Source organism: Notolepis coatsorum (assembly GCF_963971535.1).
Source record: "Notolepis coatsorum genome assembly, chromosome: 10".
NCBI classification, from domain to species: Eukaryota; Metazoa; Chordata; class Actinopteri; order Aulopiformes; family Paralepididae; genus Notolepis; species Notolepis coatsorum.
In genome coordinates this window covers 90,493,073-90,516,755 of record NC_140174.1, presented here as the reverse complement: position 1 = coordinate 90,516,755, position 23,683 = coordinate 90,493,073, and the positions used below count along the sequence as shown (strand labels likewise).

General features: G+C 42.1%; 1 protein-coding gene across 2 annotated transcripts in view; it reads right to left on the bottom strand.

Moving 5' to 3' along the window:
- Positions 1-23,034, bottom strand: part of pdlim2 (PDZ and LIM domain 2 (mystique)) — a 152,450-nt gene extending 129,416 nt beyond the window's left edge. For both annotated transcript variants that reach the window (XM_084323430.1, XM_084323431.1), the window contains exon 1: positions 22,722-23,034. The gene's annotated coding sequence lies outside the window, so the exon portion shown is untranslated. The remainder of the gene's footprint in view (positions 1-22,721) is intronic.
- Positions 23,035-23,683: the final 649 nt, after the last annotated feature.

Below are 23,683 nucleotides of genomic sequence, written 5' to 3'. Positions count from 1 at the left end.
ATATGATGAACACTTCCCACAATGAATCGGTTCCACACAAAGTTGTAATTAAGTATTTATTGCAGCAAAAGGTACATAATATACTTCTCTATTTTACTTTGGATGCGCTTATAAGGCAAAGGAATGTGCGTAGGCAAATCAATAATGAATGTCCATTCTCTGGTTACGCAGGAGGTAATTATACAACCTGAATCTTAGGGAATTATATCTATGGTACACTAGTAATATATAGCTGGAGATACTGGAAGGGTCCCCCCGGTTGTAAGCCAGCAGGGGTAGAGGATCTGTCGGTAGTAGAGCCTGGGTCAACGATGATAAGGAGACTCCGAGTACGGGAGACGGTGCAATAAGATCTTGATCCACAGACGAATACAGCTGTTCTCCATAGCCTGTAGATCCACAGGGAAGAAAGCTAGCCTGCCTCAGGCTCTCTGAGGCGCAGACTCGACGTGGCTCCTCACAGGGTAAATCCAACACACGTGTAGGCGTCGGCGATTCTCCGCTCCATTAATCACAGGACCAAAAGCAAATATAATCCAGCCGCAAAGGGCTATGTAGTCGTCGGGTAGATTAATCCAGTGTACATGTCCACACGGTTCTCGTCTAGGGCTCCTCGGGTGAAAGCGCCATGAAAGCAGCCCAGCCTGGATAAGCTCTCTAGCTGATACGAGGAAGCGTTGGTGATGCTGGTCACTGTAGAACTTTAGCCGCACGATACACTATACACAAATAGACTATTACTGACTTAATAGAAATATGTCGCACTCGACGGTATAGCGCCAAACTCTGACAATTCAGTTATTAATTCGCACGCGGTCTCAATGCTCTTATTTGGGGCCAAACAGGCCATACTTCACCGCACGGAGTATCGTGGGTGAGGCTTCAACTTATTGGGTAACATACTTCTGTATTCACCTGCGCCATATTTATATGCACGGCGAACAATCTAGTGCCAACCTCATTTCTGTCTCGTATTCTTGGGCAAGGCCGGGCATGTACAGACATGTCTTGACGGTGGCTTTGAACCTGACTCTGGAGGCATGGCCTTGGCGCCTGTGGACCGCTGTCCAATAGGAGAATGAAATATTATGGTCTGTACTAGGCTAAAGGGATATTCCGTGTATATGTACAAGGAATATACAAGGGATATCAAACGATATACAAATATTATGCAATATATATCAATCAATAAATATATATATTCGGTTTAATCTGATCCTTTGTAACAACTACAATTTCGACAGTTTTCGGCTTGCCATTGCTCCGACTGATTTGTTGTTGAATCAAGTCAAATCCTAGGTAAGCATATATTGTGCGTGTGAACGTTGACATAAAAAAAAAAAAAAGTTAAAAGTAAAAAAAAAAAAGTAATTTATTTAAAAAGAAATTGGTATCTCACTTGAATCGATACTCGGTAGTACCGACGTGTTTCGGTTCGGTACCTCAATAGTACCGAATTCGGTACCCATCCCTACACGTGATGCAAGGCTTCTATCCTCACTACAACCGACCAGTGGGGGGTATAGTCTAGCAACGTTCAAGACAGGGGAGGGGAGAATTGGCAATACGAAATTGGGATGGGAGAAAAATTGAAAAATGAGGAGAAAAAGTGGGTACAAAAAAATAAAATAAATCATGTAGCAAAATATGTGTCCACAAGATTTATATTGGATTCAGAAGAAAAATTATATTTTAGTATTTTTTTTTTCATGTCCACCATTTTTCTTCTGACTGCTGCAATACTCCCAACTCCTCACCTCATTCCAACCTGATTATGTGAGAGAAAGAATTTATATAGTTTGTTTTTCTCATGGAACTCGGGGGGGGGGGGGGGGGGGGGGGCGGGGGGGGCAAAATCAACTGGATCAAAATTTTGATCATAAAACGGGTATCTCAAATCAAGCAATCCGATTGGTTCGTAGCCGTGGTGGTATAATAGGGAGGTGTAGTCAGTGGTTACGTCATTGCCGTTTTTCGTGTTCCACCCTCTGTCCAACGCAATGCATTTTCGTTTAAAACAAATATTGCATTAACATTGGCATGGTGTACCTTTCTGTGCTTATTCATCCACAATCTATAGCTCAACATGAAAATATTCACAATTAATCATTAAACATTTTTATTTCAACCAAAAATGTTTAAACAATAATGTTAGTGATAGAAGGGAACTCATTTTGTGCAAAAATGGAAAGCTTTTCAATTTCCATGCGGCAGAATTGTTACAATAGCCGATAATCCATTTTCCCAATGATAAATCCCTATACGGGTGGAACAAACAGTGACGTCAGACTACACCTCCCTATAACCATAAACCAAATTCCTTTGCACAATTCAATATCACTCCACTCTGAAAACAAGCCAGCCAGCTACAACAGAGAAGATCCTTGCAAATAAAATGCACCCGTCCAAAGTCAAACACCAGATAAATGTTAATAATCACCCCAATATTTAAGCATGCTTGACTAAATGATTGGCATGCTTTCCAATGCATCTGACAGTGTAAATTAGCTGGATAGCTACCAAAGCATCGTGTTAAACATATCGTTAGAACATATGCAGTTATCGTATGCAATGCTAGCGACCATAATGCCTGCAGGCATAACATTATCTTTCCAAATGCATGCTTTCCATTACGTCTGTGTTACTTGGCAATTATTCTGCTAAATGTTGGAAGAACTACATTGCTTGGCAGAAGAATGATTTTGTTATCAATAAATTATTGAATTCTTTGTTAGTTTGCCATGTGTTTATTTCATGAAACCTTGCCAAGTATTCATATTGCCACACAAAATGTCAGACTGTTTTATAAAAGCAATAGTTCACTTCAGGCCATGGTATATGGTTATTATCTGCCTTAGCTGTGATATAATAACAATATACCCTGGCCTGTCGTGAGCTATTGCTTAAGTATATGACAACCAGTCTTGGCTTGATTAACACAGCAGATGCTATTCATTCGACTGCGAGGTCTTAATAACACTGATGCTAAGCAACACTCCGATCAACCACTATGGCTGCAGGGGGATTTTCTTAGAATGAATCACACTTTGCAAGTCTCTTGCTCACTGCCATTTAGCAGCTTGTGAGTGATGTTGTCTGGCTCCCAGCCCTGCCCTGTAACTGCCTTTCACCAGGGCTGGGTCTGAGGGAAGGGTCATCTGGCTCACAGCTCTGCCCTGTAACTGCCTTTCACCAGGGCTGGGTCTGAGGTAGGGTTGGGCGATATGGAAACAAGCATGAATTCGCAATAGCTGCAACCTTTTTGCAATAGGCCACTCCTATTGCCAGGCCCACTTTTAGCCAACACGCACGTTCACACACACTTGAACTCCATGCTTATTTTCAGCCTCCTAGAGGGGAACATTTTTGGACCGACCAACCGACCTTGAGTGACCTATAGAGCTGCATCACAATATTTAGACAGACCGTTTTAGCTGCCACCAAGCAGCTAGTATAAGTAGCAGCTAGTATAAGTAGCAGCGAGTATAGTAAGTAGCAGCTAGTATAAGTAGAAGCTAGTATAAGTAGCAGCTAGTATAAGTAGAAGCTAGTATAAGTAGCAGCTAGTATAAGTAGAAGCTAGTATAAGTAGCAGAGTATAAGTAGAAGCTAGTATAAGTAGCAGCTAGTATAAGTAGCAGCTAGTATTAAGTAGAAGCTAGTATAAGTAGCAGCTAGTATAAGTAGCAGCAAGTATAAGTAGCAGCTAGTATAAGTAGCAGCTAGTATAAGTAGAAGCTAGTATAAGTAGCAGCTAGTATAAGTAGAAGCTAGTATAAGTAGCAGCTAGTATAAGTAGAAGCTAGTATAAGTAGCAGCGAGTATAAGTAGAAGCTAGTATAAGTAGCAGCTAGTATAAGTAGAAGCTAGTATAAGTAGCAGAGTATAAGTAGAAGCTAGTATAAGTAGCAGCTAGTATAAGTAGCAGCTAGTATTAAGTAGAAGCTAGTATTAAGTAGAAGCTAGTATAAGTAGCAGCTAGTATAAGTAGCAGCAAGTATAAGTAGCAGCTAGTATAAGTAGCAGCTAGTATAAGTAGAAGCTAGTATAAGTAGCAGCTAGTATAAGTAGAAGCTAGTATAAGTAGCAGCTAGTATAAGTAGAAGCTAGTATAAGTAGCAGCGAGTATAAGTAGAAGCTAGTATAAGTAGCAGCTAGTATAAGTAGAAGCTAGTATAAGTAGAAGCTAGTATAAGTAGCAGCTAGTATAAGTAGCAGCGAGTATAAGTAGCAGCGAGTATAAGTAGAAGCTGGTATAAGTAGCAGCTAGTATAAGTAGAAGCTAGTATAAGTAGCAGCGAGTATAAGTAGAAGCTAGTATAAGTAGCAGCTAGTATAAGTAGAAGCTAGTATAAGTAGAAGCTAGTATAAGTAGCAGCTAGTATAAGTAGCATGCCATCTAGTAGAAGTAGAAGCTAGTATAAGTAGCAGCTAGTATAAGTAGAAGCTAATATAAGTAGCAGCTAGTATAAGTAGCAGCGAGTATAAGTAGCAGCGAGTATAAGTAGAAGCTGGTATAAGTAGCAGCTAGTATAAGTAGAAGCTAGTATAAGTAGCAGCTAGTATAAGTAGAAGCTAGTATAAGTAGCAGCGAGTATAAGTAGAAGCTAGTATAAGTAGCAGCTAGTATAAGTAGAAGCTAGTATAAGTAGAAGCTAGTATAAGTAGCAGCTAGTATAAGTAGCATGCCATCTAGTATAAGTAGAAGCTAGTATAAGTAGCAGCTAGTATAAGTAGAAGCTAATATAAGTAGCAGCTAGTATAAGTAGAAGCTAACTACAGATTAGTATAAATCAATCAGTTGGTCTGTCGGTTCATCCATCGGTCGGTCTGTCCCAAAAACAATCTGAAAATGTTGTTTGCCATGACATAACGGTAGCACATGATAAGGGGACATGACATTTTACACCATGATATCACAACGAATATCACACCATTTACCATTTATCAGCCAGAGGGTGGAGCTACAATCAAAGGCCAACATTTCTGAAAAGCCACACCTCGTACACCATAAATCTGATTGGCACGAGACCTCATACACATACAACTATCCTTGGTGAACAACTTTGCCAATAGGACAAAGGACAATGGGCTTTGCACCATTTATCTCCCCTCATCCCCCTAGGCTGTTCCCCCGATTCAAAGAACACTTGCTCCGTGTCATCTAGGGACCAGCGTCTTTCATCTAGGGACCAGCGTCTTTCATTCTGTACCAAGTTGCTAGGCTAGGTATGATCACCACACCCTATCCAAATTTGGAAAGAATGCATGACCAGAAAGTGACCCATTACTCATAAACCCTTTGTCCAATTTGCACCCAACGTGACACATGTTTTGTGTCATTCAGGCACATCATGGTGGCACTATTCACAAAAATAGATTTAAAAAAAAAATACTTTTGTGGAAAGCTTGGGTGCCCAAGTGGCGAACCATGTAACAGGCTGCGTCGCGAAGCGGCCGACCCGGGTTCGATTCCCGGACCTGGCGTCCTTTGCCGAATGCCTTCCCCCCGCTCTGTCTCCCGTTCTTCCTCTCTCTCTCTCTCTACCGGACTGCCCGGTAGTGAAAACATAATAATAAAAAAAAGCTTCACCATCACAGATTATCTCCAATAATACATTTTCTTTTAAATCCCACAATACAATAACAGAGGTAGGAAATTACCTCTAATCTGACATTTCTATTATCTATATTTTATGGTCATTTCTATTACCCTGCCCCCCCCCCCCCTAAGGGGATTAATAAAAGGAACATCTTATCTCATCTTAAAAGAACACGCCAACATTTTGGGAAATTAGCGTATCGTCTTCTCCAGAGAGAGAGACAAGAAGATAGATACCAGTTTCCTCTCTGCGCGTTCAGTAGAAAGCTATCTGGCTGCACGTTAGCCTAGCTTAGCACAATGAATGGAAGTGGACATGACTGGTTAACGTGGAGCCAGATAGCTTTCTACTGAACGCACAGAGAGGAAACTGATATCTATCTTCTCGTCTCTCTCTCTGGAGAAGACAGTAAGCTAATTTCAGAAAATATGTTCCTTTAATAAATGCTGAATCTCCCTATTTGCAAGTCCCTCGCTCGTGGCCCTTTCGGCAGTCATGGCCTCTGTGTTGTGTCGTCAGACTCAGGTCCTCTGACCTGTACAGCTCGGAAACATATCGGCCCCCCAGGAGGCCTGCATCTGTAAGACAGACAGGTACCTGCTGGAAACACGCCCACTGAATACAGAGACAAGAATGCAACGGCAAGCCTCTCCCTGCACTAAATAGCCTGGGCTGGGAAAAAACTGTTCTCACCGTTTTCTAATCACACCCTTTGGTCAAATATACAAGCACTTGTCATCACTAAGGTGATGAGAATGTGTTAAACAATAACAAGAGTAATCCAGAGGTATGCGGAGGGTGTTGGTCGATACGAGATGTGCGCCGGGGAAGATTGTGTACTCTTTTTAATGCGAGGCCGATAATGTGTCATTACTATAATGACCCGTTGACTCAGCCTTTATTTCCAAGTTCCTCCCTCGTCGATGGGAAAAGGCTTTGGCTACATCTAAGCTCCTTCTATGGAGCGTGTAATACGATGCCATTAATTACTGCAGTAAATCACACAATCACTATAGCAAAAGAGATTGTGTAGTCCAGAGGATTACATTCCCCCCGCTCACAAAGAGCTCACTTTGGAAATCGATTTTGCCATTCTGCATCCACTGATAAAGCTGCTGCCTGAGACAGCGCAGCGCTGCTACGTCAGGCTTGGAGATCATTCTTCTGAGAAACATGACACCTACTTTGGAGTTCCACAGGAGAGCTGCCTTGGTCCATTATTATTCTCACTATACATGCTGCCACTCGGAGACATCATTAGAAAGCACAATGTATCCATAGTTACGCAGATGACACACAATTGTACATCTCCGCTGAACCAAATTATCACACAGCTATAAACTCCATTTCCGCCTGTCTCTTAGCAATAAACAAATGGATGACGAACAACTTCCTAAAATTAAATGAGGGCAAAACTGAAATCCTACTAGTCGGTCCTATAACAAAAAGAGAAATGTTACAGAGCAATATGGGGCAACATACTCCTTGGATCAAACCCGAAGTTACAAGTATTGGTGTTATAATAGACTCAGACCTAAGCTTTAAATCACACATCAACAAGGTGACAAAAACATAATTTTTCCACCTTAGAAACATAGCTAAGGTACGGCCGTTTATAAATAAAAAAGATGCTGAAAAACTGATCCATGCCTTTATCTCAAGCCGACTTGACTACTGTAATGCACTGGCCTCCCAAAAAAAAAACACAGAACGACTCCAACTCATTCAAAACTCGGCAGCTAGGCTACTAACTAGAACCAAGAGGAGAGACCACATAAAGTCCTGTATTAGCTAACCTACACTGGCTTCCGGTAACATTTAGAATTGATTTCAAGGTCCTCCTCCTTATATACAAAGCACTAAATGGAACAGGACCAAGCTACATTGCAAATTCTCTAGTCAACTATGTGCCTCCTAGAACATTGCGATCATCTACTACTGGTCTATTGAAGGTTCCAAGCCACAGTCTAAGGAAAATCGGGGATGCAGCCTTTGCAAACTATGCACCAAAGTTATGGAACACACTACCTATGGACATTAGGGAAGCTATATCTCTTAATATTTTCAAAAATAAGCTAAAAACATACCTCTTCACCTGTCACCATAGCCTTCTAATACACTCCGCTGTACTGTAGCACTATTTTACTCTGTCCATTCTATTGCATAATTTTACTATTTATTCTATTCTACTATTCTATTATTGCACTGTATTATTTTACTGTCTATTGCTTTTTATTACAGGTTCAAAACTGTCAGGTTTTTATTGCACTGGGCTACAGTTTTCTGTCTATTGTTTATTACAAGTTCAAAACTGTTGGGTATTGAACTGTGTGTGTATCGAGCAGAAGAGACTGTCATGAGCAGGACTACTGACTGATACGGCTTGCCTTAAAATGTGCATTTGTGGTGTCAGGCAACAGGAGACTGTCATGAGCAGGGGAGACTGTCAGCTTTAATACTGTCTGATATGGCTTGCCTTAAAATGTGCATTGTGGTGTCAGGCAGAAGAGAAGACGGTCATGTTTTGAACTATGGATCAGGGCTGTACGCTAAGCTTTTTCACTAGGGGCACACTTGCCCCTAAATGAGAAATTTAGGGGCAAAGAATATTTTTTAGGGGCAAATTTTTAAATAACTATTTTACCATTATAGTAGGGCTGGGCGATATGGCCTCTAAATGATATCGCGATATTTTGACATTTCCTCTAAAGCACTTAAAAATGCTTGATTGAACCCTTTGATGCATACAGTCACGCCAATATGATGATTATAATAAGTCCCTGCAACATATGTTTGCATTATTAAACCATGAAGATGCTTTAAAAAATAATTTAATGAAAATGTACTAAGAGTAGTCTACTGACACACTAATAAAAAAAATTATTTACATCTAAGACAATTTATATAAAAACTCTTGGGTGCCTTTTACACAGTACTGTGTTTTCTATCCACTTTAGCCAAACACACACACACATATATATATATATATATATATATATATATATATATATATATATATACACACACACTACTGTGAGAAAATAATAATCACACAGACTTAATGATTTTAGAATATTTCAGATAATGTAATTAAATGTTTATATCATCAACTATCCAGTTAGTATTTATATTGTGTGTAACATTTGGCTACTTTAAATCATTGAATGTAGAGAGAGAGAGAGAGAGAGAGAGAGAGAGAGAGACCCCTCCCTTCGGGTTTTGATCGTCTAAGCTGCCGTAGGTGATGACGTCACACTCGAATGTAAACAGGAAGAGATGGAGACACACGGAGATGGGAATTGAATGATATACAGAAACGAATAACCAATAAATATGAAGTTATGTTTAAACTTCTGTTGTCAAGCGTTGTCAATATAACCCACCCCCTTTCCTCACGAATGGAACTAGTCTTGTGGAGTCCGCTTTGACCGTTTTCCAGGGTTAGCAGAGATCGCTAGTTAGCTTAGCATAATCCTAATGGAGACCTTGGTTAGAAGCTACCGTTAGCTCATTGCTCGTGTCTAGGCCTGCCGCGATAAGCAATAAATCGATTAATTGCCGCGATAATTTAAATGAATGCAATGATTTTGACGGACGCGATTAATTGCTATTTGCTATTTGTTTTAATGAGGCGGAACCAGTGCCCCTTGTCAGTCACTGTCCGTGTTGGGAGGCGGGCCGCTGCCGCTGGCTTTACTACAGAGCACAGCACAGGAGCTCCGTGGGGCAACACCACATAGCTTAACTACATTTCTCAATAGTGTTGCTCCTTTTAACCAAGTAGCGTTATTTGTAGTGTAACGTTAGAATAACACAGAATAACGTTAATACAATTACATGCATCATTGTTTACAATGAACGGGTGGGGCTAGTCAAAGGACTGGAGACGGGGACAAGTTAAACATGAATTAATTTATTATAACGGGTCGTTTTCGAGTCGTGCTGCAGTGCCTACGCACCACAGCTATTCTATTATAATACTGCTTTGACGCTTCCTCCTCATCGTTGATTGCCTGTAGTAGCTGCATCTGTAGCTAACGTTAAAACTAAAAAACACAACCGGACGAGTCAAGTTGTCGGCTAGGATAATCGCAACAATACTTCCGGTCCGGTCGGTGGGCTTCAAAATAAAAGTTTAAACACCGGAAAAGACGGAGCGGTGGGCTTCAAAATAAAAGTTTTGGGAAATAAATGTCTCAAAAAAATTCTCTAACCGGTCGCAATAATATCGCTTATCGCGATATTTTCGGGGGCAATTAATCGCCCAGCAAAATGTGTTATCGTGGCAGGCCTACTCGTGTCAATTAAATTGCATGTTATTAAAGGTCCGCGCTGGTCTGTCTAATGAAATTACAACCGCAACATTATATTGCACTGTACAGCCCTGGTTGTAGGCTAATGTTTTACTACAATTTGTATGGATTAATTTAGGAGTGAAATGCGAATGAAGGGTTGAAATCACCACTCGCAAGCTTGCCCCCAGATATTATTTTAAACTCGCACGGACCAAATTAGGGGGCAATTTGCGATCATATCATCGCAGTGTACAGGCCTGTGGATACCGAACAAAGGTTTGGGATGGCTTTGAACTGTTGAAACAGTAATTCAGAACAGTTTTACCATTGTACGACTTTGAACTGTTAAACAGTAATCCAGAACTATTTTATTGCACTGTAAAATATATATATTTTTTAATCTATTCTATTCTACAATTTTATTGCACTGCACTATTGAACTATTTTACTCTGTCTATTTTATCTTGCTCCTTTTATTATTGTCTATTTAAAACTGAATCAAACCATAAACTAGGTGGCCTGTTGGGATGTTAGATCCTAATGTGAAAAACTGTGATTTTATATGTCTGCACTTTATGTGCTCATTTTTCTGTTGTGAAGCACTTTGAGCTGCAGTTTCTGTATGAAAGGTGCTATACAAATAAAGTTTATTATTATTATTACAGTATTAGACTGGATTGTGTTCACTGAGGAAGCGACAGTATTAGACTGGATTGTGTTCACTGATGAAGCTGCTACAGTATTAGACTGGATTGTGTTCACTGATGAAGCTGTTAAGGCTGAGCCCGAACGTTCGAACGTTCGTTCGTTACGCTGACATTCGGACTTTAATTAATGGGTTCGAACGTTCTGTGAAAAAAATAATAAAGGAGGCGCACGGGGTTGAAGCGATGTGAAGAGGCGCGTCCCCCGCCGCGCTCGGCTCAACCAGTATGGTCTGCCGGGCTGTAGCTGGATACTATTGTCTCAACCAGAGCTCTCAACCAATGCAATAGAACAATTTTGATTGACAGGCGATTCTGCCAATTACGTCACACCGCTTGCACCCGCCTCTGCTGTTACCACCAATCGGCAAGCGTTTATTAGCTTTTTACTTCCGGCAATGCCGCCATTGATCTGCTTGCGAGAAGCACAACAGACTTACCGTAGCTAATACGTTAGCTCCCCACCGAGAACGTAGATGAGGATGACCAAACGAGTCATAATGATTTGACTGCAACGAATGTTATAATAAAACAAAGCCTTTCTATACATGTGTCTGATTGAAATCTTTATTAACAGACTGCAGAATGGGTACAACTCAGGGCTCTTATGAGCAACGGAAGCCCAAGGGGACGGCTGGGGCTAAGTGGGAGCACCATGGTTGACCGATGCCCAGGACGGGCGCGCATCCGTGGGGTAAGACGGCCGGTGAGAGCGCGGCGCGGAGCCAATGGCAGTGACATGATGGGAATAGCCAGACTCTGAGGACGAGTGCTTGCTACTTGTTTCAAGTTTCAAGTTTCTTTAATAGTTGTCATACAGAAGTACAGAATACTTTTGTACAAAATGCTTCTTACTGTTGCGCTCCAGAGACTGTGCAAGACAAGATAAGTATGAAATAAAACATAGTAAAATTAGAAGTAAAAAAAAGAGGTCACAGTGTTCAGTTTAGACATATGTACAATGTTCGATGCAGAATAGACGTAGTTACCATACAATATACAATACTGTGCAGTGTACTAATATACAATACTATATAGTGCAAGGCAGAAATGGAGAAATGGGACGACTTGCTATGTTTGGGTAAATAATATGCTGATGTTATTGAACGTGTAACACTAACTATATAACGTTAATGCCACAAAACGAATGCCTTTGTTTATCTAGCCCCTTACGTGACTGCGGTGTGCAAGGGCTATTGTTTATCATAAGTAGTAACTTTGATGCAGTAGCTTGTTTATTTTCTTCTGAGTGCTTTGTTTAATTACATGTTTACATGAACAGCCACCACTGTAAACAACATGTTTTTCACCAATAGACTATGCAATACCGCCCTCTGTAGGATCTATAATAATACAATAAAAAATTATTAAAAAAGAAAAAAAAGAAATTATTAAAACATTTAAAAAAAACGAACATTCGAACGTTCGTTCGATAAACCCTGGCGAACGTTCGAACCCTAAAAACAGGGTTCGGGGACAGCCTTAGAAGCTGCTACAGTATTAGACTGGATTGTGTTCACTGATGAAGCTGCTACAGTATTAGACTGGATTGTGTTCACTGATGAAGCTGTTACAGTATTAGACTGGATTGTGTTCACTGATGAAGCTACAGTATTAGACTGGATTGTGTTCACTGATGAAGCTGCTACAGTATTAGACTGGATTGTGTTCACTGATGAAGCTGTTACAGTATTAGACTGGATTGTGTTCACTGATGAAGCTGTTACAGTATTAGACTGGATTGTGTTCACTGATGAAGCTGTTACAGTTAGAGCTGCCGCGGTACTGATATTTTCCTTACCGCACAAATTTGCGAAATATTTCCTACCGCCGCGGTTATTACCGCACAGTGCGCACAAAAAAAAATTTGAATGCATTTTTTTTTTTTTTAGTAGTCTACTCTTATAGCCTGCCTCTAGTCTAATGGCGCTTTTCCACTGCATAGTACCTACTCGACTCGACCCGCTTTAGGCACCTGGTACTTTGTTCCTTTTCCACTGCAGCCAGGTACTACTCCGTTTGTCTCCGTGTGGGGATGCAGGCGGTGCCGCTCGCTTGTGTACACTGAAAGCTCCGTGGGCATAGCCAATTAGCCATGTCCGAGGGCTTGCAGCAAGCCAGAGTTTAACACAGTTTAAATCAATCAATCAATCAATAACAACATTAACCATACTCTCGTTGCGTCTATTCTGCCAAAGCTAACGTTACCTCTCATTGTGTATTCTACCAAGCAACCCGGGTTTAACGTTACCTCTCGTGTATATCGGCTGACGGTAGTATTAGGCTAATAACAACAACAAACTTAACACATCAGCGATCTTGTTGTGACACTAAACTCTCCGCTCGGTGGTAAATTGGGTTGATGTCGGTTTTGTTTCATCAATAAATAAGGCAGAATACACAGTGAATCCATTCTTTTTTGTTTATTGCACTTGGTTCTGTCGCAAACAAATCCTGAATGAAATGCATCCTTAGCGAGGCAGTAAAGATGGCGGCGTTCTGTTTTTGTTCAGAGCCTCCAAACTGTGACGCGTCTCTCTTCTGACCAGTCAGTGGTCTGCAATGTTTCACATGACTTTTCTGGTACCACTTCTACCCAATAGGGTCGCTTGGAACCGAGTAGGGTATATCTGCAAAGCCGCAAGCCAACTTTATTATTATGATAAAAAACAGCGGTGACGCGGTATTCAGCCTAACTCTGCGGTGAGCGTGATGCAACAGCGATACCGCGGTAATGCGGTTATCGCGGCAGCTCTAGTTACAGTATTAGACTGGATTGTGTTCACTGATGAAGCTGTTACAGTATTAGACTGGATTGTGTTCACTGATGAAGCTACAGTATTAGACTGGATTGTGTTCACTGATGAAGCTGTTACAGTATTAGACTGGATTGTGTTCACTGATGAAGCTGTTACAGTATTAGACTGGATTGTGTTCACTGATGAAGCTACAGTATTAGACTGGATTGTGTTCACTGATGAAGCGCTGCTTCAGTATTAGACTGGATTGTGTTCACTGATGAAGCGCAGACTCCCAACAGGACAAGGACAGTGAAGCACTGGCTCCACTTATCTCTCTCAGCATCATCATCATCATCATCATCATCAGCAGATCGTGTTACTACTTCTCCTCACACTACAGAGGCTCCAGAATCTCAGCAATCAGGCCCGTTCACCACATCCTCTACAAGAGTCATTAGGGCCGTCGGTCTCAACCACTTTAACTCTTTCACTGCCACACTACAGAAGGTTAACCCTTTACTATCACACTACCAACGGTTAACCTGCTGTTGTGTGGCAGGGAAAGGGTTAAACTTCTGTGTATTGTCGCAGTGAAAGGGTTAACCGTTTGGTAGTTCGGCAGTGAAAGTTAAGGTTAAGGGGAAGTGCAGCAACCATCGCTTTGTTCAAGTTCATCACACACACGCACACGTTTCCTAAACATCTTGTTGTAACGACGAGTCTCTCAGCTCATTCAGGATTCTCTCCCGAGTCGGGAGAGAATCCTGAATGAGTCCCGAGGCTTGATACACAACGGACGTGCTTGTCAACTCATCTCTCAGGGAGGAAGAAGAGAGAACTCAACCGTCAAAATCATCCCAAGAAGTAGCAGGCAGCAGCATGAAGACTTTCATTTTTCACACGTCAACAGATTGTGTGGACTAATGTGTGTATGACCTCCTGCAGGACTAGTGTGTGTATGACCTCTGACCTCCTGCAGGACTAGTGTGTGACCTCCTGCAGGACTAGTGTTTGTGTGACCTTTGACCTCCTGCAAAACTAGTGTGTATGACCTCCTGCAGGGCTAGTGTGTTTATGACCTTTGACCTCCTGCAGGACTAGTGTGTATGACCTCCTGCAGGGATAGTGTGTGTATGACCTCTGATCTCCTGCAGGGCTAGTGTGTGACCTCCTGCAGGGCTAGTGTGTAACCTCCTGCAGGGCTAGTGTGTGTATGACATTTGACCTCCTGCAGGACTAATGTGTATGACCTCCTGCAGGGCTAGTGTGTGTATGACCTCTGATCTTCTGCTGCAGGGCTAGTGTGTGTATGACCTTTGACCTCCTGCAGGACTAGTGTGTATGACCTCCTGCAGGGCTAGTGTGTGTATGACCTTTGACCTCCTGCAGGACTAGTGTGTGACCTCCTGCAGGGCTAGTGTGTGTATGACCTCCTGCAGGACTAGTGTGTGTATGACCGTTGACCTCCTGCAGGACTAGTGTGTGTATGACCTTTGACCTCCTGCAGGACTAGTGTGTGTGTGTGTGACCTCCTGCAGGACTAGTGTGTGTATGACCTTTGACCTCCTGCAGGACTAGTGTGTGTGTGTGACCTCCTGCAGGGCTAGTGTGTGTATGACCGCCTGCAGGACTAGTGTGTGTATTAGGTATGGATGTCTTAAATACTTTGAAGCTTCGAAGCTTCGTTCAATGGCATGAGCTTCGAACATAAAAGAAATAATTGAAGTGTAAAAAAAATTATTATTTATTATTTATTATTATTATTATTTTTTGCCTCCAAAATGCATCTCCAAGGGAATATCCCTTGGAGTTGTACACAACGGCGACGCCACACAAAACATTAATAAGGCTATGCCTATGCTGCTATGACTAATGTGTTACCAAGTTGGCTAATTTAATTGTAATCATCTGCTTTTGTAGGTGCATTGTTCAAGGCTCAGCTTCTTCCCCCAGGCCATCAGAGCCTTGAACACTGAACTCTCCACGCACAAGCACACATGAGCACACACACAACACACACACTGTACACGCTCACACTAGCAGCCACTTTAACATGAGCACACACACACTCATGTGGCACACGCTCACACTATGGACACTTTAAGAATAGTATAGCTCGAGATTGTATAATATAGCATTGTATAGCAGTGTACATAAAGACCCAGTGCCTCATCCGTAGCTAACAGTGTACTGCACTACCACAGGACCTAGCATGTCCTACCATGCTCTGTAAATAACTCATGTACAGATACCGATATTCCTACTTTGTTTACTTGTTTATTGCACTATGTCGCTCTACTGGTTGGACTCTATTATTATTATCACTTGTATAATGCACATCGTTGCGGGCGAGACCCCCCACATTTCACTGTATACCTGTATGCCGTGACAAATAAAACTCTTGTATCTCTTGTATCTTGTATCTTGATATAATTATAAATTATAAATTATAAATTAAATATAATATAATTGTTTGCTTGATAGATGAAGGTTGCAACATAATTATGTAATGTCATGCCGTTGGCTGTGAGAGCAGCCCCACTGCACCCAGGCAGTGCAACCGAGTGAAACCTTGTTGGCTGCGTCACAGTCACGAAAGGGGCTACTTAATTAATTAATCCAATCCACTTTATTTATAGAGCACATTTAAAAACAACAAAGTTTACCAAAGTGCTGTACAAGTCCCACAACATAAGATAAATAATTTAAAAAAATATTCGAATACATTTTTTTTTTTTTTTTAAGCTTCGAATTAAAATCGAAGCTCGGCCCCGAAGCTTCGATTGCCAAAAAAAGCTTCAAAGGTCAGCCCTAGTATTAGGGCTGCAACTAACAATTATTTTGGTAGTCAACTAATCTGTCGATTCTTTTTTCGATTAGTCGACTAGGGCCTAACAAAAATAATGGTTTGTTTCCGGTTGCCGACCGACCCTGCCGATTTAGGTGCGACCCAATATATTTTATGAGTTTAAAAATATATATATAAAAAAAAAAGAAAAAAAAGAAAAAAAAAAAGAATAAAGTTTCATAGAAATCTTAGTCAAACCTTTAGTATTATGGATATTAAACATGCTGGCAGAGTACATGCATCCATGTTGTTGTGAACATTTTAATTAAATAAAGAAAGTCGCCATGGGAAAGAATAAAATTAAAAAAAAATTAAAAAAAAATTCCCTACCATGGCCTTAACTGACAACCAACAGGAAACAAACAATATTTTTTTGTATGCCTAATCTAAAAAGAAAAGGATATATAAAAAATATATATTATTTTTTTTTTATACTTTTTTTTTTATATATATATATTTTTTTTGCACTACCTATCTTTGTGAAAGTGGCTTCTCAGCTCTGGTCCAGCTGAAGACAAAGCAGAGGAACAGATTGGACATTGAGCATGACCTCAGATTTGCTTTGTCTACCACCCCAGACTTTGAGACTCTTGTCAGGAGCAAACAACATCCCCAGTTATCCCATTAGTTCCCTGGGATGTTAAGCTAAGAAGTCTGCTAAGAAGGATATATTATTTATTATTATTATTATTTTATTTCATTGTGTTTTTAGCCCTAGTTGCACTTTTGTTGCAACCCCAGTTATCCCATTAGTTCCCCCAAACTTACTGTCGGTCTGTTATGTTAAGCTAAGAAGTCTTCAGCTGGACCAGAGCTGAGAAGCCACTTTCACAAAGATAGGTAGTGCAAAAAAAAAAAATTTTTATTTTTATTTTTATTTATTTTTAATATTATTATTTTTTTTTTTATGACTAATCGACGCAAAAAGTCTGCGTCAATGAGTTTTTATGATCGACGTCGTCGATTATGTCGACTAATCGTTGCAGCCCTAGTGTGTATGACCTTTGATCTCCTGCAGGACTAGTGTGTGTATGACCTCCTGCAGGACTAGTGTGTGACCTCCTGCAGGACTAGTGTGTGTATGACCTTTGACCTCCTGCAGGACTATTGTGTATGACCTCATGCAGGGCTAGTGTGTATATGACCTTTGACCTCCTGCAGGACTAGTGTGTGTATGACCTCCTGCAGGACTAGTGTGTGTATGACCTCCTGCAGGACTAGTGTCCTCCTGCAGGACTAGTTCTATCTATTACTCTATTTCACAATTTTCTTATATACTATGATTACTATGACTACTGTCACCATGTATGCATATGCTCCAGGCCACGTGAGCGGATCGGCGCAGGCGTGAAATCCGCTCTTCGCTCTAGACGGCTTGTTCCGCTCCGCTAATCGCTCATGTTGACCCCGCCCCCAAGTCGCTCTCCGCTCGCTCACCTTGAATCGAGCGCTCCCCGCTCCACATCGCTCTGCATATTTTTTATTTTTTTTTGGAACATGGTGTAAATGAGCTCAAACTACAACAGTCTACACCCCCTGGGCCCCTTAACAATTGTTTGTATTGAGCCGTATTGTAATTGTACCCATTCTGCAATGTTAAATAACGTTGTTTATCCATTCACTAGCTCTACTAAGCGATGATAGCTAGCCTAGCCACAATGCTATGGTCGCTGCCATTAACGTTAGCATGTAAGCTAACGACAACAACAATGGCGTCATATACTTTTTCTAACTTTTTCACCCTTCTCATTGGTTGAAAATGGCCTTCATGTTTGTACATCGCCATCTGTTGCTTTGGCATTGTACTACATGTATATTACATCAGTGTTAAACTAGGGCTGGGCGATATGGCCAAAAACGTTATCGCGATAAAATTATAAAATTATTTTCATATAACTCGATATCGATAATTATCGTCGATATAATGTCTGTCAAGTTTAATTAACTTCTTATGCCTGGCGCCGATGGACGGGCTATTAATAGACTTGTTTTGATGCTGCGAATGTCTCGAGTTGATGTCTTCATCAGTCCGCGCACGTTAGCAGTTAGCCAGAGCAAGCGGTGTATTCCATGACAATGTACTAAATATGACCCTAAAATACTCCGTTCCGCCCCAATACATTGCAACGACGTCCACCGTATACCCCACACTACTATAACCGTGGCCTCAGAATTCACGCCACACACCCACTCGGCACGTAAACTACAGTATAAAATAGCGCCGTGCAAGCTAATTATCCTAGCCAGCCTTGTTTCCAATGCACTAAATATGACCCTAAAATACTCTGTTCCGCCCCAATACATTGCAACGACGTCCACCGTATACACTACTATAACCGTGGCCTCAGAATTCACGCCACACACCCACTCGGCACGTAAACTATAAAATAGCGCCGTGCAAGCTAATTATCCTAGCCAGCCTTGTTTACTACTTGAGTCCTACCTCTCTACCGGGTCTCCTTACGCTGTCTGCCATCTCCTTCACTGATTGGTTGTTAGTGCATGTGCTCATATCCAACCTTGGAAAATCGATATATCGAAACTTTGCGACCACGTTTCATGTTTATTTCGAGGAAATAATTTATCGCAATAGTTATCGTTTTATCGCCCAGTCTAACGCCTGTCCCGTCTCCCTGTGTCCCTGTGAGTGGCTGTCCCGGAGTGATGACCGGAGTGTTGGACGTCCCGTGATGAAGACCGGGAGGATGCGACCCTCTCTGCGCCGCCCCCTGTCTCCCTGTCTCCGGCTGTCTCGGAGTGATGACCGGAGTGTTGAACGTCCCGTGATTAAGACTGGGAGGACGCGACCCTCTTTGCGCCGCCCCTGTGCCTCAAATAGATCCGCTATCAGCTTTATCTTTAATCTTTCAAAATGTTCAGTTGCTATCGCCATCAGCTCTATCTTTAATTTTTCAAAATGTTCAGTTGCTATCGCATGCACTCATCTGTGTTTCACTACACACATGAGTGCATGCTTACCAACTGTTCGCCTGTTTTTACTGCAACACTACTATCACTGACATCTAAGAAGGGAGATCCAGGTTTCTCTCCTCCAAGGTGCATTTTTTCCTATTGCTGGGTTTTAGTGAGTTTTTCCTTACCTTCGCCTGGGAGTGGGAGTGTTGCATTTATTTAAAAAATAAATAAAATTGGACCTTATGGTGTTCTTGTTTTGTTCTTGACTTATTGTGATGTTTCTTCTTGACTTGTTTAAAGAAGACATGTACGGCCCATGGGGACATTAACGTGTGTTGTCGGGCCTTACAAATACATTTAATTTGATTTAGTGTGTGTATGACCTTTGACCTCCTGCAGGACTAGTGTGTGTATGACCTCCTGTAGGACTAGTGTGTGACCTCCTGCAGGACTAGTGTGTGTATGACCTTTGACCTCCTGCAGAACTAGTGTGTATGACCTCCTGCAGGGCTAGTGTGTGCATGACCTTTGACCTCCTGCAGGACTAGTGTGTATGACCTCCTGCGGGACTAGTGTATGACCTCCTGCAGGGCAGTATAGAAGTGTGTATGACCTCTCTCATATATATATATATATATATATATATATTTGGTGATCAACTCCATAAACAATAATAACCATAGAACCAGGGTTGGTATAGGGCTCAGCAGTGCTTCAATTGAAACTTCAAAACGATGGCCAGATGAATGAAAGATCTTTCCAGAGTCAAAAGCTAAATGAGTTGGCCTCTCTCTCTCCATCTCTCTCTCTCTCTCTCTCTCTCTCTCTCTCTCAAAAAAATAAAAGCCACCGTTTTGCTCCATCCAAAATTAGTGGTCTGTGTTTGGTCTCTGGATGGTTTTCAGGCAAGTAACACCACGGCGCATTGAAAGTACACACACACACACACACACACAGGAAACTGATAGAGTGGGTGGCTAAGTGGCGCAGTGGGCAAGGCGCTCGCCACTAACGCAGGAGATGCTGGGTTCGAGCCCAGCTCTCTGCGTTGCTTCCGGCTTGGCTGGTCGTTCATACTAACACAATTGGCAGTGTTAGAGGGTGGGAAAGCCGGTGGGTGGGGATCGGACGTTGTGGACAGAGACTCCTACAGGTCGGTTGGTGCGCCTGTACAGCAGAATCAGGAAGCAACAGGGGCAGCGTGACGGCCCGAACTCACTGCTCACGAACGAACACGGACGGACGGACGGGCGGCTGCCTCTTCACTTCCGCTCCCATGTTAACGGACGATAGTAGGCACACTGGCCGCGAGCGGGAGCGCGCCTCCCGAGTGGCTCGCGAGCGGCAAGCTATTTTTTCGCCTCGATCCTATTTGAGGCGGCGCGCCACGCGCATTGTCACAGAAATACAATTGAATATCTGCATTATTACCACAGATATAGATGTTGTTCAACCAGCTGTGTCTGTATCTGCAAATAAACGCCTTGAATGTTTGTCTGTATGTTTGTTTATACCTATAACTATTACAATGTTGCATAATAATAATAATAATAATAATAATAATAATAATAATAATAATAATAATAATAATAATAATAATAATAATAATAATAATAATAATAATAATAAGCTCTTGCTGCTGCTGGGGCTACACGCTGCTCTTTCAGGAGTACAGTCACACTGATCATCATTCTAAAATGACTGACTTCGCATATAGACTAGGCATTTACAGCTGTCCCAATGTAAATATGCCTTCCTCGGTGCGCTTCCGCACGCTCAAGTCGTAGGTCCAGTGTGCCTGACCAGGCGCGCGATCTCACGAGGGAGCCGCACGTGAAATCCGTTCGTGAGCAGTGAGTTCGGGTCGTGAGCCTCCCACGCGTTACTCCTCGCCGCTGAGAGATCGCGCTGTTCAGGTGAAAAGATGCGACAGCTGCCTCCTCGTGTACCGGAGGGGACACGTGATGCAAGGCTTCGTCCACATTGCAGCCGACCAGTGGGAGGCATGGTCTAACAATGTTCGAGACAGGGGAGGGAAGAATTGGATAATACGAAATTGCGATGGGAGAAAAATAGAAAATGGGGAGAAAAAGTAGATTAAAAAAAAAGGGGAAACCGATAAGAGTCTGTAAATGTGGGAGTAGCGGAGGTGGTGTCGGCTTCGAGGACAACAGTGAATCGCAATGGAAAGGTGCGCGAACACCAGGGGGTCTTAGCTGGAGGAACGTGAGGTTTCACTGGAACCATTCTGGGCAACACATCCAGAATCCTGGGAAAAGCAAAAGCCCCCAGTGATTTCCCAACCTGCCAAACCCAGTATATCTACTAGGTATATTTATCTCTCAACACTTGACGGATTTGTGGTGACCTGAAGGGATAGCCAGGTCTAGACACTTTCTTTTGGGGAGAAAACATTCCTGCAGCGCCGGCCGGCTTGGACTTGAACCACACAGTGGGCTGGGCCGCCACAGAAACATCGTCCCGTGTAAACCACCACCGTGGAAGACGCATTACAACACGCCAGGTTCACCGATACACCGGCTAATGTCACTGTGACAACATAAGCCCGGCGGTTCCACCTGGTCCATGCAGCCTCGTTCACAAATCATTCCGACTACCTGATGTGGAAGATGCAGCAGGCGTGCCCATCTATCTTGGATTTCCAAAGGCATCGTGGCAAAAGTGTAACACGCTGGTAACTCTCCAATAGCTCCACTAGTCTACAAGGAAGGGGTGTATTTTTTAGTAAAATGCCCTATATTGAAGTTGATTTGTTCAAGCTAGATGATGAAAAACTTTAGTTGCTTTTCAGGAGGATACCTTTTTTTGTAGCAGATTTAGATTTGCCAAGCTTGGGAGAGAAGGCAGAATATTGTGTTTAAAACCAAGATGTATATTAATATAACAAAAAATATGATTATAAATGTAATGGAATAGTTTGGGGTCTTATAACCTCTGTGAGGGCTGGGCACTTTGTGTGCATGAAACGAAAATAAGAGGAAATCATCATAACCTCCTGTGGCATTCCATTCTGCATTGTTAAAGCCCTCCATTGAAGTTGATTACTTCTAGCTAGATGATGAACATGATGAACAAAAAACTGTTTTTGTGGCTAATTTAAATTTGCCAAACTTGGGAAGGCAGAATATTTTGTTTAAAAACGACCTGTATAATAATACAATTAAAAATAAATTAAATGTAGTGGAATATTAAAAAGGCAAATAAAAAGGAAACCATCTTCACCTCCTGTGGCATTCCATCGTGCATTGTTATCCTTATTGACATATTTGGGTAGGTAGGCAGCCATATAACTACATCATGCATGCATGCCTAGCATCTATAATAATCAGTGATACTTGTTGAGATTCTCTCATAATTAGAGCAGGGGGCGTCACTAAGGTAATAAAAACAAGATTAATATCTTAATCTAAGAAGAGAAATATACATATGCTATATGATCTTTATTAGAAAAATCTCGTGTATATGCTTTTTTTTATATATTGTATAGCATGTCACATAATTAGCGATATTAGGCTCCCTCAGGAATATTCCCGAGTAGGCTACTGTAGATGGAAAGAAATATGTAGTCAAAAGTCGTATAAGAGCCTACTTACCAAGTTGAGTATTGATTATTGAGGCGGATCGAACCGTGCCTTTACACCTGCGGGTCCTGAACCGCTCTGAGAGCTCCACGTATTTAATGTGTCAAAGACAGACGGAGCGCGTTACTGTCCCAAATACCTCCTTCACCGAAAAACACAAGGGTAGCCTCCAAACTTGAAGAAAAGGCTCTGTAAATCCCACTCGCCCGGCTCCAAAGACTGACAGGAATAGAAGTCGCCTCTGTGTGGATCTAGAACTATCATCCACTGGTCTCGGCTATAGAAAGACGCGAAGCCACCTGTGGACACGCGCACAGTGGGATGAGCTCACAGCGCCACGTGCTGTTATCAAAATAAAAAGGTTGACAGAGACTAGAGGGAGGCGGGGCATGACGCAGGGACAGTGCCAGGGTGATAATTGAGCTATTTATAGAAGCTCGCCCGTCTACTTTCTGTCTCAGTGCGCCACCTGCAGGCGATGCGTCGAATTGCCCACTTCAAGGTTTGTTGAGACGCTGAATATGAATAATAATACTACTACTACTACTACTACTACTACTACTACTACTACTACTACTACTACTACTACTACTACTACTACTACTACTACTAGTGACATACCAGATTTGCAAATACAGTACTGTTTGTGATACAAAAAGAGTCCAGAAAAAAAGTATATACATTTGACGTAGAAACTGTACATTGGAGGAGGTTGGGTAGGTGGGGGGGGGGGGGGGGGGTACTGTACATTGGAGGAGGTTGGGTAGGAGTGGGGGGGGGAGGGGTTGGGTAGGAGGGGGGGGTGGGGGACACTGTACAACTGTACAAGCAACACTGTACATTGGAATATTGACAAGACCATACTTGGTCATTTTTACTGTACATTGGAGGGGGTTGTGTTAGGACATTTACAGGGGCCAGTCTCGAATTGCAGTCTCCCGTAGGTGTTTTTTGAGAGTGTTTTTGAAAGTGGG